This window comes from Falco biarmicus, chromosome 18 (assembly GCF_023638135.1).
Source record: "Falco biarmicus isolate bFalBia1 chromosome 18, bFalBia1.pri, whole genome shotgun sequence".
Classification (NCBI taxonomy): Eukaryota; Metazoa; Chordata; class Aves; order Falconiformes; family Falconidae; genus Falco; species Falco biarmicus.
The window spans coordinates 5,234,281-5,254,124 of NC_079305.1; the positions used below are offsets into that span (position 1 = coordinate 5,234,281).

The window sequence follows — 19,844 nt, forward strand, 5'->3', positions numbered from 1 at the left end:
GCTCCCTCAGGTACCCTTCTTAATCATTGATTTGGGAAACATCCTTGGAAGTAGCAAGGGAACGGTGGGGGAGGCTTAGCCCCCAGAGGAGATAGCAGGCAGGAGCTGCAGGAGGTCACCCTGAGCGGCTGCCGTTGCTCTGGCTGCGACGCGTGGCACGGGAAGCTGGCTGCGGGACGGCGACGGTGGAGGCCAGGCACGCAACGTAGCCAAGCCTTGGGGGACTCGTCTGAGCTCTGAGAGGCAATCTGGGCTGCAAGCGAGAACCAGGCGCAGGGCACGGGAACCGTCTGCTCACCGCAAGACCCCTGGAAGCGGGTTTGTGTCTTACAAGCCTTCCCAGCCTGGCCATGGTCCTCGAGGAAGGGGGAGGCAGGGATCTGTTCAGCCATGCCCTGTGGCCGTGTTTCAGAATTGTCTCTTGCCAGCTATTAGGCACAGCCAGGGTGCCTAGCTGTCATCCTTCTCCGCCTGACTTCAGGCAGGAGGGCCTGGCATTTGCTTCTCACAGTAAAAGCGAGATTGAGCATTGCTCTGAATGCAGGGAGAGTTTCTTGAAACTGAAGCGTTCAATTTTACTCCACTGAGCATCCAGTATAATCCATTGAAAGGGCACTGTCCTTCAGGCCTTTCAGCTGGGCTGACAGCTGCCCACTGATTAATTGACAGGTTAAAAAGATTGATTCCACATGTCAGAGCTGTAACCCTGCCAGAACAATACGGCTGTCAATTGGGCTGTAAAACAGACGCTTACATTAACAGCCCTGACAGCAGCAGCACATGAACACATGCACCTGCCTTTATGGAGAGCCTAAACACACAGCCGGGCAAAGATTAATCATCTTGAAAGCAATGTTGTAGGATCAAATAAATGTTTCTGCAGTGGAAAAGTGGTGCAGCGCCGACTTGGCATGGAGTCCAGCTGCAGATGGTGCCCAGTGGGCAGCCGCGGAGGGCACGGGGACCTCAGGGGTGGGGTCTTGCAGTTGTCTTCAATGCTTGACTTATTATCTTGGCCACGTGTCCTCCCTTTCTCAGCCTACTCAGACTCGCACAGACACTGCATAAATATCTGCTGTGCAGAGCTCAGCTGTGTTCATCATTACTTGGCCTTCCTGTGTACATGTGCAGACCCCTGCGGTGGCAGAGCCCTGACCCCTCTGACCCTCTCCCATGCTTCCGCCGCGCAGGTGCCCACTCGCCTGCGAGCATGTTTTGGCACAGGTAGCCCAAAGCCCCCCCCCAGGTGCCCTGGGCCACCGCGCTGCTCCTGGCTGGCCCAAACAGATGGCACGGCTCAGGGCTGTGAGCGTGTTTCTGCCTCCGAACAAGCACTGCCCTGGGTGGCAGCGTGCTTCGGAGACCAGTGTGGGCTCAGGAAAGCAAAATGCTGAAGTAAATCACTTTTTCCTTTCTCGCTTACCTTCCTTATCAGCAAGATGTAACTCATTAATATCTATCATGCAGGGCTGTTTCCAGAGATCCTCAGCTGGAGCACATTTCAATAACCTGAAAGACTATTTTTCTGACATGCTTTGAAGCTGAGCAAACTGCAGTGAGTTAGAGACACTCGCGCTCGCTCAGGAGGTCGAGTCTGGGGCTGGGCGAGGGCTTGAGCTGGTGCCAGTGTTCCTTCGGTGGGTAAACGACCCCAGCCCAGAGCATCTTGGTAGGTAAATGACCCCAACCCAGAGCATCGCAGGATGGAAAGTGTGCTGACACTGGCCCCGGTGCTCCCCACCCTGTATGCTGAGGAATGAAAAAACCCTCTGCAATCTGGAGAGATAAGGAGAGGTTGAGTCACAAGTGAGCTTGGCTTTGCCAGAAGACGTTTCAAAGCTTTTATGGTGAGATTCAATACAGATATACAGAGATCAATTATCTTAAAAGCAGCAAGGAGGTTCAGCAAATATTTCCAGCTTTAAACAGGTTTATTTCCATCTGCACTTATCTGTGCTATTTAAACTCCATTGCTTGCAGTTAATCTTTTGTAATGCAGCATAAGAGGGCTTATTTACTTTCTAATGACATCAATTGGCCATAAATATTAGACATCTAAGGTTCGCTGAAGCTGTAGGGACAGTTTTCCATTCCTACTTGACATTTGACTATTTGCAGTGCTTCCTTTCTGTTTGTTCTTGTGTGACTCACTTATCGGCTGTCATAGGCCCGTGTTCGATTTATTTAAATTGAATGAATAAGTACATTAGGCAAAGCTGTCAGGAGAAGAGAGAATGGGAACTCACGGGGATGAGTGATAAGTCAACAAGCTGCAAGGGAGATTCTTAGCAGAGCTGCACAAATCAAAGTGCTAAATAGGAGGAACAAAGACAGCACAGTGACACGATTCTGGTATGAGTGAAACTATAGATCTCAGGGTAAACAGGACCTACCGACCATAATCTATGGGACACAGTGAGACATTTGTTCTGCATGCCATATCCTCGGAGTAGGCATTGCCGTAAGCCAAAGCCTGGGAGCATTTTAACAATACTAATAGTTCCAAGAGTTATTATAGGATCAAAGACTCCAGACTATTATCTGCCACTAAGGTGGGAGTTGTGCAAATACCCAGATATCTCTGTACTTGGGAAGATAGTTTTTCTTTTTAATTTTCTTCATTGCTTAGTACTTAGCTGGACTAATTAATTGTGGAAAGCTCATATCACGGCCCTGCTGGAACTGTTTGCATTGAATATATTAGCGGTGATCTGAGAGAGGGAAAGATACCTCGAGTTATTTTGTCATTTTTAGATTATGGAAGTAATCTGCTTTGTGTGAGAGTGACAAAGTTGAAAGACGCCTTTTCAGGGGAACCATTTTGACCAGCTGGGCACCAGTGCTGGTGCTGCAGCAAACTTCTGGAAGACCTACAGGTGCATCGCGAGCGTTGCACTCGTTCTGCTTCTGCCATCGTTGAAGACCATGTCCCGTTTGATTACAGCAAATTTTCAACCCCTCTGCTCCTTTTGCCAAGCCTTGCGGTTGTGTTTTGTACAAATTCCGAGGGTCTGGGACAATCCTGGGTTTGAGCTGGAGCCACCCCGGTGCTCCAGATCCTTGGGAGCTGCCGGCTGGCTGCGGTGAGCCTGTGCTGACTAACCCCGGGGAAGGGGCTGCGCTCTGGGGGTCACCCAGCCCCTTTGCCCGGCTGTGCGGTGGCAAGTCTGAGTTGACAGTGACGGTTTATCTCGGGGAGGAGCTTGGAGAGCCCCATTCCTGCTCTTGCTTCAGCGTTCCTCTCCTCCAACAACATGCTTTTGTTTTTTACCTCCTAACCTTTGAACCCCAAAAAAGCTTAATTGGCTGAACACAGTAAATCAGAGCTGACAGGAGTTGAATAGCAGCTGATTAAAATCATTTGTTTGCAAACTCAGCCAGCTGCAGACTCTTGCCTGCATGAGTTTGTGGCATTCCCTGCATTGCTCACTCACTGTCTTTCTTTTAAAGGAATTGCATCACATTTTTCTAATGCTTTGAAAATGAGATCTTCTTCTTGCCCCTCTTCCCTTCCCCGCAGAACACCAGCCTTCCTTTTACAAGCCCAGCCTTGTTTATCTCCGGGGCCGCTTGTGAGATTCCCACAAAGCGGCGGAGCGCTCTCCGTTCTCGGTGCACAGGCCACATCTGGTTTGCTTTTGTTTGTGTTTGTTTTGCTTGTTTTTTCCCAAAAGAAAAGCGGGGAAGGGGGGGGGGGGGGGGGCTGGAATATTTAAACGCATAATTCCACATAGCCTGCCTGCTAATTGCACCCCTGGCCAAACCAGGTCATGAAATAGTTAGAAGATAGTTTTTAAATGCTGCTAAGGAAGCAGTGACCGGCTGGACAGACAGGGACGCGAGAGCTGAAGGGCATCGCCTGTCTTCCGACAGCCGGGAGAGGCGGCGTCCTGCAGTGCGTCCTGCAGCCTCCGGTCCTGTGGGAAGCGTCAGGGTGCCGGGAGGTGGCACGGAGGAGGAAGAGCTCGATGCCCGACCCTGAGAGGTGACGGCTCGTTGGAGTGGTGTGGTGGGGACCTCTGCTTGCTGGCGAGGTCCTGGGTGACGGGCCGTGGTTAGTCCTTCCCCAGAGTGTGCTCTCCTCCCATGTCGGGCCACAAGCCATCCCTGAAAAATGCATCCTGGCTGCGAGTGCCATTCCCCGATCTGAGGCATCTACAGCCATATGCATCAAATTAAAACCAAATGCAAAATATAAATCTCCTTGCCATTCCTAGGAAAGGTTTCACATGACAACTACATTCCTGTGACACTTTCCATCTTATGTTTTACCGCACAGACTAACAGCTGTTTCCAAAACAAACCCTGAGTGATGAACAGACAAAATCTTGACTATTTGGGCAAAGTTGTTGTTGGAGCACCGGGGTTGTGCGTGAGCGGCCGGGGGGTCTGCCGGGTCCCACCGCGCCTGGCAGCACATAGGGTGCGGGCAGAGAGCGCACGTGCAGACCTGGCACCTCGCTAGGGCTCTGCCAGCATGCTTTTTGGTCTTTTCTTCCCCACATAAACACATTGTGAACCAAGGAGTATATGGTTTTGAAGAGGTAACCTGTCTTACAGAGTAGGCCTTATTCTGCCTTAAACTTTTCCAGGCTGAGAGAGGAATTTGGGTCATTACTTAATTAAGATTGCTGAAGCTTCCTTACTACTATTGTCATTTTTGCTGTACTTGGAGCTGGCAGGCCCTTGGCAGTGGGAATTGTACAAGCACATACCAAGGAAGTGGCCCAACCCCTAATGAGTTTATAATCCTAAGTAACCCAGACCCATCTGAAATGAGAGTTTGTACCGATGACTCCATGTTCAGCGAGCGTGCACACCTCGGGGCAGTTGCACACACATCCTGCCACAGATACTGCTGCTCCTGGGGCCCGTCTGCCTAGGAATTGCCCCGCGCCATGCCACAGCATCGTGGACGCGTGCCGCAGCATCATGGACACGTGCCGCAGCATTGTGGACGTGTGCCACAGCATCATGGACATGTGCCACAGCATCATGGACACGTGCCGCAGCATCATGGACGCGTGCCGCAGCATCATGGACGCGTGCCGCAGCCTGCCCAGAGCAGGTTTGCCCACCGGTGCCGCTAGGTGCCAGCTCCCGAACTCCCCATCCACCTTCGCTGGCGCGCAGGCGAGCAGCACGAGTTCCGAAAGCAGTTCCTTCTCTGGGAGGATGTTTACCTTCCACAGCCGCCTTTTCCTTACATTTAAACAGAAATGTTTCCTTTTGTAAACAGTTTACATTTCTGATTCCAGAGTTATCCAGCTTGCCAAAGCCACCAGTATTTGTCTCACTTTAAATGCATTTATATGCTAATGTAGACAGTCTCACCTGCTTGCAGACATACCACACGCAACTGTGTAGAAATTGCTCTTTTCTTGCTAGATTTACAAAATATGGCCATCAAACATCCTTTGGATTTATCTGCGTTAATCAAAATCTATACACTACCTAGTGCTGGTGTGATACAGACATTCCTGGTGATAAACCAGGCGCGCACACCTCTGGATTATCTGTCCAGACTTGACAAATTGGTGCCACGTTTGGAGGAGGAGGAGAGGGGAGGAAGGAAATGTAATTTCAAGGATACAGTTCTGTGTATGGCTGGACAGCATTTCTCCCTTTTTTATTGCCTTTGGGATCATCTTACAACATTCTCTGTCCAAAGACTTCAGAGCACTTCACAGATATTACCTGATTACAATCTGCAGAGGTATGAAGTGCTTTTCCCAAGGTCAATCAGCCACTCATGGCAGAGTTTGTATAATCACTGCGATTTCCAGACTGCAGAGCCATTCAGTGTATAAAAGCCTCATCTCCTTTTCCTGGGGGAAGCGAGGTGATGCTCTCATCATGTCTAGACCTTTTCTGTGGAGGGGCAGGGAAGCAGCAGCTGCTGCTGGTGCAGGTGCTGGGGAGCTCGCGTCTCTCCAGGAACCCTCCCAAGGACCAGGGTACCACTGACGCAGCGGCCCGCAGCAAGGATGCCCTTGGCACCACTGACGGTGAGGGGAGCTTTGCTATCGATTCAGGATTTTTATGGCACGTCTCTATTGCCCATTTTGTCCTGTCTGTTCTCTTCTGCCCCTGTTCGCACCTTTTCCTGTTCCGCACAGCTCGCATTTCCTCGCTGCTGTCAAGAGAGTTGGAGAACACCAGCAGCCCCGCGCTTTGCTGGGCGGTGCTCACAAGCCATAGTGAAGCCTGTAGGCTTAAGAGGGTGTACCTGGAATGCTTTTCTGTTGAAAACATGATTCAATGGCACAAAAAAGTTCCACACCAACATGTAGGTTTTGATTTAACTTTTTTGAAAAAACATTTTGCTTTTAGAATCCCCAAATCCTTCGTTTTGACTTTACCATTCTGTATTAAGGTCATATTGTAGTTGATACACCACAAAAGGATTAATTGTTTCAGTTGTAATGTAGTTACAGACACAGGCTTTCTGTTTAGATTTGGGACAATTACTCCTGTTTGAAACCTCAGAACTTCTCGTACAATAGAAACTCCATTTTTTAGCCAGCTTTAATAGTAACACCGTTGCACCAATATTAATCTTGAAAGGACGGTAGAAAACAGCAAATCGCTTGTGCCTAAGATTTAAAGAACAATGTCATCCCTAAACCACCTTCCTTCCTTTCAAGTTTTCAAGACTGAAAACTGACACTGGAAGGGAGAAAATTTAGACTCCTAGCAGACAAGTTGGACAACTTGCCAAATCATCCAGGGCCCAGTAAAGTTCAGCCTTATTCTTCTGGAAAATAATGATGGAAAATTCATTTAAGTATCATGTGTAGCTTTGCTGGGGTGGAGGAGGGAAGGGGCAAATTTAATTCAGACCCAGAACTCCCCTCGAACGGATGCTGAATGTAAACTTTAGCTGCATTTCTGTCAGACTTAATGGATTTCACTTATGGGAACTATAATAAACAGCTCATTATGGAGTCAGCTGCGGGAGCATTTTGAGCCCAATAGGGTCATTTGTTTTCCAAGGCAGAGTTAGTCTAAAGGGGGTGGACAGAATAAGCCAGTGTTTGAAGTGCCTATGTCAATACTTGAGGAGCAGTGGCAAAGTGGTATTTTGGGTCTCCAGCAAAGGCCACTGTTGGGCTGGGGCACAGTGCTGAGCTCCCGGGGCTGACCGGGCTGCGGCTCGCGTTAGGCGGTGGGTGGCTGCTGGACACAGGGAAGCCAGTTCTCACAGAACAGATTTCAAGAAAATTGTTGTCATTAAAAATCCCAGCTCCCAGAGTCCTGCTATTGCATAAAAATCTGACCTCTTTTCTCTGTGTATGAGGAAGTTTCCATCCTTCATGCTTGAAGGGAAATTATGAGTCCCAAAAGCCAAAGAAAGCAACAGCAGAAAGGCGCTCCTCTTTGATTCCCGTGTTTTTAAGCCGCTCCCCAGGTTGGGGGAGGAGGGATGGCTGGTGGGGCAAAGGGACCGGGGTCGCCCCCCTCGGCTCCCCAGCGCAGGCTGCTGCCACGGCTCGCAGGGAGGGAAGGTCTCCCCCCAGTAAACCAGGGACAGAAAAGCAGGTGGGCAGTGCTGGTACCTTCTGTGTCACTGGTGAATAACTAAGCCTGAGAGCCCCTGTGCCCTCCACCATCATGGGGCAAAAGGCATTTTCCCCATCCTGGGAGGGGGCTGCAGGGTACGGCCAGCTGTGCCGGGGAGAGGGGAGCAACCGCCACGGGTCTGCTCTCTAATGAACTTCTTAAAAGACTGAATTTATAAGTCAATAAACATCTGCAGAGTAGAGGGCTTGGGATCCAAGTGCACCCTCTGGAGCAGATCTTCCCCTGCTCCACATCTGGTGGGGGGTGAGGCGAAGGGAGCAGGCATCTGCGGCCGAGGCAGCGGCTGGCTTTGTACTGCCATAAATCTCCTCCCCCGCACCATTAATCTGAGCCATCCCCTCGCCGGGATGAAGCCAGAGGACAGTGGTTTCAAACAGTATGACTGTCAAATTGCTCAGCACGCAATAAATCACACACAGCATCTTCCCTTTCATGTCTGCTCCGGCTGGGGGACTCACAGACACTTCTTAAACGCTTCCATACCCACAGAGATGCTCTCTGCTTGCCTGTGTGCTCTGCCTGGGCCCTGCGCCGGGAAACTTTTTGCCTCGACAGAGCAGAAAGTAAATCATTCACAGAGGGAGCAAGGGGCAACTGGCTTGTAAGCATGGAAGGGGCTGGGAGAGGCATTTGCAGGTGCTGGCTGCGCTTGTCCTTGGGTCATTTGTGCATGTGCGCGTGCATAAGCATAGCCTCTTGCTCCTTCATGCAGGCAGAGAGCAAACTCACATGTTCGTGTCTCCTGTTAGTGCACATGGGTACCAGTGTGTGTGCGCACACATGTGTGCTCACTCACGTGTCTGCGACCGTCCCTGAAAGCTAAAAGCCTTTTTTTTTTTTTTTTTTTGTCCCCCAGAGTAGAAACAAATACACTGCTTTGAGGAGCTGAGATGCAGGTTAGAGAGGATACCTCAGCTGAAGTGTGTGGTTGCTGGGCTGAAACACAAAATACACTGCTTTATTTCATCCTCATTGATGTTTTGGATTTGAAGAAATGGAGAGAAAACCCTACCCTCCATTTTGGTGAAAGAAGAGCTGATTCTTGTGTCAGATCTGCTAGTTTTCACCCAGCAGCTTCTCTTGCTTGTTGATGGCCTCTGGCTCCTGTGGTGGATTTTTAGCCGCCTCTAGATGGCAAAGGACATGTTGGTAGAAGTACAGAGGATTGTTTCTTCAATTTTTCCTGCTAATAGTGCTAGGAAAAATAAAAATGCCTGTAAATTCAGGCTAGAAACCATACCGGTTAATAACTCTGTAATAAACCCCAAGACTGCAGCTTGTAAATGCCATTGCAGTTGCAGTTGTTGTTGTGAACACTTGGAAAGCCTCTGTTTTCCTTGCTGGCAAAATGATCTCCACTGTGTGATGACCCTTAAAACTTACTGGTTCTAGGAGATGACAGAAGAATTAAGTGCTTGGGGAAAAATAATTAGCTACAGTAAGAATAACCAGTCTTCATTATAGATTAGTTTATTTTTGAGTTTTATTCCTGAAGATGCTATTGATGTTTGACCAGCTTTTTTGAGGTCAGCCTCATAATTTCTCACCCCTTAATTATTACACCATTTGTTAAACCAATGAATGTTATTAATCAAAAGCAGCTAGGCGGTGGAATAGATACAGGTCACAGCAGTGTTACAGCCTTTCCAGAGGTGTTTCTGTGGCTGACCCGTGGCCACGTGCTTGTCAAGTCTTGTAGGTGTCTAAGAGAAGAAATTAGCCAAACTGAATGGATCCACTTCCACTCATCTGGTGGGAGAAAACTCCCTGGGCTGTCCCCGGGATGCTGCTGGGGCAGTGGGGACGCAGCATCCAGGCCTGGCTCTGCCAGGAGAAGGGGTGAATGTTTTCTCTGCCTCCTGGCCAGCTGCTTGTGATGCTCCTTGTGCTGACTCTGGCTGGCTGGAGCTGTGCCTGATTCTGCACCAGTTTTACAGGATTCACTCCTTTTGAGAAATGCTTCGCTCTGCTATGAGACTCAAAGCAATTTTAAATATTAATTAAGTCTCTCAGCTCTGTTCTGCAATGGTTGGTTACTGTTTATGTTACAGAGATAAAAACAAAGCAATGTTGACAAGAGCAGCGTGGTGGATTTGTGCCGGAGGCAGCAACAGAGCCGGGCTCCCGGGCTGATGGCTTTGGGCCGCGAAAGCTTCCTACCTCCTGCGCTGGGAGCGGGGCTCTCCTGGCACCCCCCAGCCTCGGGGCCACTGCCGGGCTCGGTAGGGCAGCAGCTCCGCTCCCCTGGTTTCCAGCTCCATGATTTAGGAGCAGGAATGAGAATCAGGTGAGATTTCTGAACTCCTGCTGCTGGTCCCCCTCACGTTCCTGGAGAGGCAAGTGTTCGCACACCTGCCCGAGGTGCAGCCGGACGTGGGTGCATCGAGCACCTGCATGCAAGCAGCGGCAGGAGCCGGGCACTGGCTGGCAGGGGCTGCCTCCCCGCAGCTCACGGCTCTTCAGGGCTGGGCACCTCTGGGAAACCAGCTTCTACTTGGGTGCTGCCACGGGGAGAGCCTGAGCCCGCTAGCGGCAGGACAAAGGAAGAAGCTGAGAGCTGAAGGGATGCTGCTGAGCTCGGCTCTGGTGCTGGGAAGCCAGCGGCGGTGAGCGAGAGCGCCCGGCTGGCTGCGATGTGAGCTCCAGAGCCTGATGTTCGAGGGCTCTCTCGGGCGGAATATATTTACCTTCTTTGTAGCTGGCTGTAACTCACATCCCTGCAAAGCACTCTGCCAATACAGCATTTGCTGATGTATAGCTACAGCCATTTTCGCTGTTTCCCTTACTCTGTCTCCGTATAGAATAATATGCGATTAATTGATTTTCTGTCGCTCTTTTAGTACGGAAAATTAATTTTGGAGCAACCTTGTTTTCTCAGGGTATGAATTCTCTACATGCAGAGTAATTCCACTCCTACATTATTCATGAGAGAAAATAGTGATGGAGTGTGTAACTGAGGCAGCCCCAAGGCCACAAACTGATAGTCTGCGTTACTGATACAACAATATTCCACTGATGCTTCTAAATAATTCACGGCTACAACTCAATTTGGCACCAGGCACACGGCTCAGGATGTGACTGGTGCAGAGGGGAGGAGAGACACCTTGGCAGGACGCTTGGCTCCCGGCGAGAGCGCAGGACGGGGCCGCTGGCTAGGGGCCGGTGCTGCTAGGCAGCCAGAGCATCCCCCGCGCCTGCCCGGTGCCCAGGGACCACCGCACAGAGAGGGACCCAGCACCGGAGCGTCTGGCTGGAGCTCCTGCTGGCATCAGCGGGGTTTCCAGGGACCTGGAATCACAGCAGAAAAAAGGCTGGTGGGAGCACAGGGGGGTGCCTGAAGGGCCCAGCCCCGGCAGAGCCAGGCAGGCGCAGGCAGCAGACAGGGCGTGCAGGGCTGGCAGGAGGTGGGTATCGGTGCTGCAGCCGGGAGGTGGCTCCTGCTCTGACTCGAGGGCATCCCCGCGGCCGCTAGCAGAGCTGGTGGGTGCCAGCTCCGGGTGAGCCGGCAGGGCTCTGCCAGTCAGAATTACTGATGGAGGTGCTGGCTTTGGGGTGTAACAGCAGGCACATTCAACAGTGAGTGAGGGCAGGAGTGCCACGGCCCCATGAAGAAACGGTCAGGCAAGGATTTCTCCCAGTAGCAGGACCTACCAGGGAAGCCTGAAGTCTCCGGGGCTGTGTTGGGAGCTTCTTCATATGAATTATTTAAAACTACACAGTGCAAAACAGAGGCCATGCATGGGAAGTCTATTTCTGTGACAATTTGAGGATGGTATCCCAGGTTTCCAGGAGCTCCTCGTGCTCCTCTGCAGCTCATGTCTGAGACCCCCTGCGGCACCCAGCTATCCCTGCTCCGTGTGATGTGGCTGCTGCTGGTGACACTGGAGCTGTGAAAGGGAATGGGACAGAAGTGGGCAGCTGGTGGCAGCCAGCCAGAGCCACGTCCCCTCGCTCTCCTCCCTTCCTCAGCAGAGGCCAGGCTCCGCGCTCCCTGCCCTGCTGAGTAGCTGCAGGGCACCAAGCAGGAGCTTTATCCTGCGGTGGGAGCAAGGCGAGGGGCAGGTGCTGCTCTGAGGGGAGCCCCTGGAGCTGCGGCAGCCTTGCCGTGTGCCACGAAGGTGGCCTTTCCATGCGGATGAAAGGGCTAATGGTGGCTGAGGGGCTGTGCGGGGCAGAGGCTGAGCGTTGCCCACCACTGACAGCTTCTCTGGAGCTGATGTTCAAGCCTCCCCTGAGGTGGCAAAGCCATGTGTGACCTGGCCGGGGCTCCTGGGCGCAGCTCTGGGCTGCGGAGGGGGTTAACGGCATGGAGAGCACTTTTCATGTGAGTGGAAAATGGCAGGGGCCTTTGCTTCCCTCCTTCCCTGCCTCTGGCAGCGGCCGCGCCGAGCAGGTCCAGATGACGATGGAGTGAGTGAGAGCCTTGTCCTGGCACCGCTCTCCTTTTAGATTAATGACTTGCGATGAGATGCCTAAGTCACATATTGGGATTTTTCAACATGGAACTGTACCTGGCACCCTGCAGCCATTTATCACAGGGCTGCAGATGGAAGGCAGCGGCAGCAGGACTTGTGGAGGGCCAAGAAACACAGCTTCCCAGCCAGCCTGCTGGTGGGTTGGGGGGGATTTTTCTGGTGCGTGTGCTTGTGTGGGTTTTTTTAATCTAAAATGATAAATCTGATTTCTTCAGGATATTGGAACAGCTGCAGCTGACCTGGCTATTTATCTGACAGATCTTCAGGGTGTACGATAACAGCTCTTAGAGGATGGATGTGGTGCTATAAACTGTCCAGGCACAGAACATGATTAATGGGATTCACAGAGATAAACATATGGGGAGGAGAGCTCATGATCTAAGAAAATCCCATCCCTGGAATGGGAAACTGTTGGTGAGCTGAAGCTCTGCTGGAGATCGATGCTCTGTGGGTGCCAAGCCACCCACCTTGGGCTCCTCACCCGCTCCCACCCTGCGGGCAGCCGGGGCCTCGGCACACCAGCGCGGCTGGCGCAGCTTGTACCGCACGGTGCAGAGGATGTTCGTACCTAATCGTGCAGCTGCTCTGCGCAGTGTGAGGTGGAGGCAACTGTTCCGCAGCATCTCACAGCTTTTATGGCCACTGCACTCAGACACTTCCCGGCTGCCATGCTGGCTCCCCAGCCCTCTGGGTTGCTCTTGTTGGACAGGCTGCCTGCCCCTTTGCAGGAATGGAGAGCCACAGTGCTCCTCCTTCAGCCTCCAGTGTCTGTGCTGTTCCCCTCCCCACTGCTCCCGTGTACCTTGAAGTAACTTTTTTCCAGAGCTCCCCATGCAAGTGCACCTCAGTTAACGGCCCAGCTCTTCAGGGAGAAACTAGTTTGGTAAAAGTTGAAAAATCGATCTCTCTTACATTAGCTGGCACAGAAACTTGCAAGGAATTTACGCATCCAGCTAAGATGACATTCATTTCCTTGCCTGTTATTTTCTGATGTGGGCTTAAAAGCCTCCCCTCTCTCCCCAGCCTCTTTCTTCTGGCTGTCCCTGCAGACCTGCGGTTGCGTTCCTGGTACTCGCGGAGCATTTCAGAGGGCGTGCGGCTGGGAAGTAGGAGCAGAGAGTCCTGCTTCCTTCGGGATATCAAAGGGCGCTCACTGAACAGCTCTGGTGGGGAACACCGTGTAAAAGGGAGGGAGCAAAAGGAATCAAAACAGCCTTAGCGCAGAATTCTCACTGAAAGGGATGGATCAAATAAACACTGAGATTAATTAATCACTAATGGCATGGACTAAAGGTGACCCTTCAGCATTTACAGACTGAAGACAGCAGGGTCAGGATTGAACAGCATTAATCTTACATTAGCAGAGCTCCATCCTTGCCAGAAGGGAGGAAGAAATCCCTTTGGTTCATGCAGAGGAAGCTGAAGCTTATTGCTTCCTGCCAGGTCCATGGCTGCATTTTTATGAAACACCTGCAATGAAAAAAAAAAGAACATAAACCTCAGAAAATTAAACAGCTGCCCCAGAGGGCTGCAGCCCTGCGCCCAGGCCCAGCTCTCGCGCTGCTCCCCGCGGCCAGCAGCCCACAGGTCAGGGGCCAGTGGCCACGCTCCGCGCGGTGGAGCCCAGCGAGGTTTTGTCGTTGGCTATTAATAACACTGGATCAATTACAGCAAGCAACTGGGAAAACGGATTTTGAAATCCTTCCTCTTTACTGCTGAAGTTCATGTGCATGTGCATGTGTAATGTTAGCAATACAAGCCACCAGAGATGAGCTATAAAAGGTGCTTTCTTTTGCCTCCAAATTTTGCTCTGTGGTTGCTCTGTAGCATGCACCAGACGCAGCAGCAACAGCACAAGGCCTATAACCTCTTTCCAAATGGTAATAAATCCCACAAGACCCTAACACACTTGTAATTTACAACTCTGCTAAAATGAACATTATTTCAAGCTAAGCGTATTCTCCGAGGTGCAGGAGGAATGTGGCAGCTTTCCTGCTGACAGTGGAGTTTCTTTTTTAAATGTCATGCATTCACTTTCATTACTTCCAAATAATTGCCCAAAAGATCAGCAGCCGGACGAACGAGAGCATTTTATACCGCTGTTAGTCAGTTCTATCATCGTAAAAAGCAGCTGCAGGGACCTGCTCTTGGGCATGGAGAGAAACCGCTGTCTGTTCCGTTCCTAGAGCCCACCGAAGACACGCGGTGGGCTTCGGGAGCAGAGCCGCTGCCCTGCTGTTTGCATGGGTAGAGAAAGATCCTTGAAATCAGTGAGGTTGGGGCGGGCAGTGTCGTGCCTAAGGCAGTCATCTTCCTTTCTCTGAGGTTTTTTCATTGGCGTGAAACACTCTCCTTGCCATTTGGGGCTGTTTGCTGTGTTGTTGGGGACTTTTAGTGAACCATCCTTCGTAGGCAGCAAGAGCTGGCAACTTAACTCTGACAGTCAAATAGGCATTTTAGCCCTGGCCTGAGCTGGGATGCTGAAAGGCTGCTCAGCCGCCGCGGGGCATCACCCACCGTCCTTTCTGCCGGTCCCTTCAGAGCAGTTTTCCCAGCTTCCCGGTCTGGGAGGCTCCTGGGAGAACGGGGATGAGGGGCAGCCCCGGCACCGCAGCTGCCCTCTCCCCCTCCTCCTCCTCCTCTTCCTCTCTCCGCATTTCTCGCAGGAACTGTCCAGAAACGTTGGCTGGTGGAGGCAGCCCCATGCTTTTGCAGATCAGGTCCAAGACAAACTCCAGATCCTGACTGCGAAAGCTCTGTGGCCTGTAATGAAAGCCCTCAAGGAAAACTGTAAATGTAGGAGCTATTGGCAAAATTCAGATCTGGCCTTGGGCTGGAACTCCCTCTCCCACAGTGGGAGGTTTGAGCCTGGGTATTGGCACAGGCCTGTGTTTCAGTCTATCTCAAACAGCTGGAAAACAAGATCTTTTTAATCTAGACATGGATTTCTTCCTCCACTGCAAAGAGAAAAAGAAGGAGGGGGGCAGGAAACAAAAAGCAAAAGCTGTAATAAACCCCCTGGATGATGAGAAGTACGAAGGAGAAGTAGTAAGGAGCAAAAAACCAGTCCCACTGTTAATTATTCCACAGCTTCTATTCCAAGGCCTCATATCATTTGAGGCCTCAGAGCATTAGTAGAAAATGGTGTTCTTTTCTGGAAAAGAATTTTTGATTGACTTTTTGGCCAGCGCTGGCGGCTGTGCGAGAAGTCCTGGAGTCTGAAAACCCTCGTCTGATGTTGCACGACCAGGGCAGGGCTCCCTCCCGGCAGCCCCTCCATGCAGCTCTGCCTTAGAAGGGTAGTGCCTTTTTATCAGAAAATAGATTTTTGTTGGAAAACTGTACTTCTGCTAGAAAATAAGCTGGTTTGGATGAAAACGCAAGGATTTAAATGAGGAAAGCAAAATGTTTTGAGTTTGACAACTATGGATTTCTAAAGGGAGAGGGAGGGAAAGGAATTCATCTGGTTTTAAGTTGCTTCTCTAAAACTCAGAAAATTCCTATGGAGGGAGTGTTTTCCAGATACGGGAAAACACTGGCTTGTCTCCTTGAGAAACCAGCCCCAGGATGACCCGCTCCACCTTACGCTTTATTTCGTGTGTTTAGCCGCACTAAACGCGCCCTGGCCTCTTGTCTTTGAGGGGGGACCAATGCCACGGTGCCGCTCTCCGCCGATGCCACTGGCACAGCATCAGTACCAATGACGGCAGTCGTGGCGCGTTCCCTTGCTCCGTGGAGGCCTGGGCAGGCAGGCAGGCACGCCGCCATGGCCCCCGGCAGCCGGGAGCTGCTGACAACCCGGAGTGCTCCAGAGCCCAGGGGAAGGGGCTTCTCGGTCCATTACCCTGCTCCCCAGCCGCGTTGCGTGGGGCACCGCCGTGGCCCCGCCGCCTCGTGCCGTCCCCATGTGTCCCGCTGGGCTCGCAGCAGGGTTAAACCTAAACCCGTGGGAGGTGACGGGATCATCCCTCGCTCCCTGTTCCTGCTGTGGGACCCCAAGGGTTTCAATCTGAAACTCATCCAGTACACCCTGATGGGGTGAGGGGGTTGCGTCGTTGGCACCCCCTCAATGCATGGGGTGCAGAACCGCCGTGTCCCACACCCAGAGCCCCCAAAAGCCTGCGGAGAAGGCAGAGGCAGACCTCGCTTTCCTGGGACCCCCCCTGGAGCTGTCACTGCAGAAACGTGTCGGTTGTGTCTCCACGAGGTGCCAAGCAGACGGGGCCCAAGGGCTGCGCGGTCTTGTGCTCCGCTCCCGGCACCCGTGGGTATCTGGGGGGCTCGGAGGAGTGGGGCGGGTGAAGCCCAGGCCGAGCATCCCCTGTCAGGGGCTGGCGAAGCACAGTGCTTCAGCGCCTCGTGTCCTCTGCATAAATGCAATTTCCCTGAATGTCAGAGGAAAGCATTACAGATAACACACTGTGTGTGTCTCTGACCCAGTAAGTGCTGAAATCACAGATCTCATTATTCTGACATGATAGAATTTTTTTCCCTCCCTGCTGCAACCCTGCTGCTGTTGTTTTCCAGACTGCAGACATAATTGCCGAAGGTGCAAAGCCTCCACAGACAAATACGTCTTGCCTACTTCCCTAAATCTAGCAAAATGCCAGTTCTGTGTGTGCATAAGAAAACGCTTTCGGATCACGCTCGTAAGCAGCACGAATTTCCATAGAGTGCCAGTCAGTCCGGCTCACCTTTAGGGGCACGCGAGACGGCGGAGCGGAGCAGGGGGACGCACTGAGCTCCCAGACGGTTCCCAGGCTTGAGGTTTCAAGGTGCCACTTGCCAACCGGCACGTGCCATCGGGCGTGACACGGCTGAGGAGAGGAGCCCTTTGAGAGCAGTCCCGGGCGTTCACTGCACTTGATCTCGAGCACAGGGATTGCAAGAGAGCAACCTCACCTGACAGGGCTGGGCAGCGAGGGACCCTATCTCTGGCTGGTGGGGGCTTGTTGCATCCGGCTTTGGGCTTCTGGGTGCCTTACAAGACGAGGGACATGTAGGGGCACTGAGGCCAGCAGTGGTGTGAGCAGCCCTGGCACCAGCCCCAGAATAGCTGCATCCGAGCAGGGCTGCAGCTTGGCTAATGAGCTCTGTTAACAGGCGGCGCTTATTAGCTTGGGCAGCGTCATGAGGCAAGTCTGCTTGCAGGGTCTGTGTGAGCATCCCTGCTCTGCACCCAGGGGTGCAGCTCCCCACACAGGTCTCGGCTTCCTGCTGCCCCCCGGACCTGCAGAAGCCATGCTCAAGGCAGGGGTCCGCAGGGGACACCACAGCTTCTGGGAACCTTTCCACTCACGTGTTGAAGAAAGGCCATTTTTTTTGTTACTGCAAATTTAGTTAAAGAAAGGAAGATTCCCCCTAATCTCCACCACCTTTGCGATAATTTTCCTGTGATTTTCCTTTTAAATGGGTCAAATGAAAAGATCTCTTTGTAGCCTGGGTCTTGGAGAGAGAAAGGGGCGCTTGCAGGTCAGGTCAGGGACCCCTTTTCAGGGTCACCGTGGCTCTCTCCACAGGACTATCTTGCCTGACCAGAGGACGTTTTCTCACCTTTGTTTTCATCTTTCTGCCTGTTTGCTTATTTCACTTCTTTTGTGAAGTTACGTTCCTCAGTGAACTATTTTTTATCAACTTCACAAATCCACCTTATTGGCAAGAACCCTAAATGGTTTTAATTGCAGCATCATTAGTTCAGCCATGCAGTAATGCAGCAATTAAGCACGGGCTTAAATGGAGGGGGTAGGGAGGAAGAGCTACAAAGTTTGCTGTTGAGCAGAAAGCGAGGACAAGGACCCCGAGGACCTTGGGCTGCAGAAGGCAGGCTGCTCCAGGGCAGAAATGCCATTAAGAGGTTCTGCCAGGTGTGAAGTCCCAGCTGAGCCTGTCTTGCATACTCCTAGACTTAGGGACTTCCAAAGCACCTGCGTAGCACGCAGAGCTCAGCAGATGGTAGGCAAGGGGAGAAGGGTGAATGTTAGCTTGAATTTTGAGTGGGTTTATGATGATGCTGCATTCCTGCCCCTTTACTGCCACTTTTCTTCAGATATTTGTGAAGTGGCTTGTGGATCCTGGGTCAGGTGCTGGTGAGCGGGTGGCGTGCCTCTGAGCAAGGATGGGGTATGGGAGAGAGATGTGGATGCGCTGCCCAGAGTGGAAATGCCTCCTTCTGGAAGCAGTTCTGCTCTGCAGGGGTGGACGCAACCACAGAGCTGAGAGGTGATATGTGTTGTCCTCGTGCTGTCCCTTCTGTACAGGGTTTCAGAATGTCATCTCTGATCAGTAAGCAGAGATCAGAACCAATTCATGTGATTAAAACCACCAGTGACATACTTTAAATGAAATGTGACAATGGAAAGGCAGCAATGAAGGTTCCTGGGACGCTGATGGGCTGAGAAACAGGATTGCGTAGAGGGTTCTTTACCGTAAACCAGTAAATCACTGAGATCAATAGACCTTCAGAGATAACTCAGATAGGGTTAAAAAGGAGAAGAGCAGAGGGTTAAATTAATCAGATAAATTGCTCACTGAAGAGTTTGGCCAGCTCCGGTCACCAGAGAGTGCGAGGCTAAAGAAATCCTAACAGAAACTCACAGATGCGTGCATTACCCTTCATCCACACAGACCCCAAAGTACTTAACAGATTTCATAGGCGTCTATTTTTCTGACTTTTATCTTTGAAGTTCCTTCTGCAATTTGGGCTACTTCAATTACTGCAAGGGCACGAGGAGCTTGTGCGCAGGATTGTAAAATGAGACAGGTGGTGTGAGGAGATGCAGTCTCCCAGTTTCAGCAGCGGTGGGGCCCAAGGAAGCCACCGGTGTGGGCTGCGCAGCCGCTTGCCATCATTAAAACTGCGTGGGGTAAAATGAAATCGGGTTAAATCCTCTAAAGAGTCGGGTAAAGCTCCTTGTCCCTAAAATGGCAGCGATTGCATTTCTGCTCGGGGTGGCGTTAGGCACCGAAATGGCCTCTCATGGTGCCGTTACACGCGGCTGCTCCGCAGGAGTGGACGAGGTGATGTTCCCATCGCTGCACGCTCTGACCGTGCCAGTGTTATCCTGCGGACCAGGGCGCAGGTCATCGATCCCCCGCCTCTGACCTCGCCTCCAGGAGGTGCCCAGTAAAACTGGGAGGATGATCTTTTTGTCTTGATGCCAGATCTCATTCTGTTTGCTGCCACGGCCTGGGGGAGGCTTTTCATGTACTTTATCCCTGCATCTCCCCGAGGTGCGATGGCCTTTGATAGCCCAACGGGAACACAGCCTGTGCTTTGCCTGCTAAACACCTTGCACAGCGCCCGAATGCTCGCGGAGCTTCCCAGAAGGAATTTCTCTCCGGCTCCCCAGGAGGTTTTAGCAGTCTAGTCTCTGTCCAAACAATGATTATTAAAGCCGTGTTCAAACACGCTGGTGTTTGCAGAGCTGTGCGGTGGGGGGTCAGAGGCAGCAGCAGGCAGGGTGGGGGCAACCGGGTGTGTTGGGGGGGGTCTGCAGTTGGGGTTTCCCTCTACCCGAGTGCCGATGAGCATTACTAGCGCTCAGGCACGGTCGGTAACTTCAGTTATCGCATGCTCTCACACCAGTTATCCCATGCCCTCACACCAGTTATCCCATGCCCTCACGCTTCAGTTCCAACTGGGAAGGTCAGTGCCTCGGTCCAGCCGCCAGCACAGATCTGGTGGGGTCTAGACAGACCCAAGCCCTTGGCACAGCCTTCGCCTGTCCTCATGCTGTCCTGACTGTGAGGTAGCATTGTCATGTTAATGTTATAGCTGGGAAACTG

General features: G+C 51.9%; 1 long non-coding RNA gene across 1 annotated transcript in view; it reads left to right on the top strand.

The window, feature by feature from the left end:
- Nucleotides 1-19,844, top strand: part of LOC130160496 (uncharacterized) — a 142,779-nt gene that overhangs the window by 97,772 nt on the left and 25,163 nt on the right. The gene's annotated exons all lie outside the window — the stretch shown is intronic.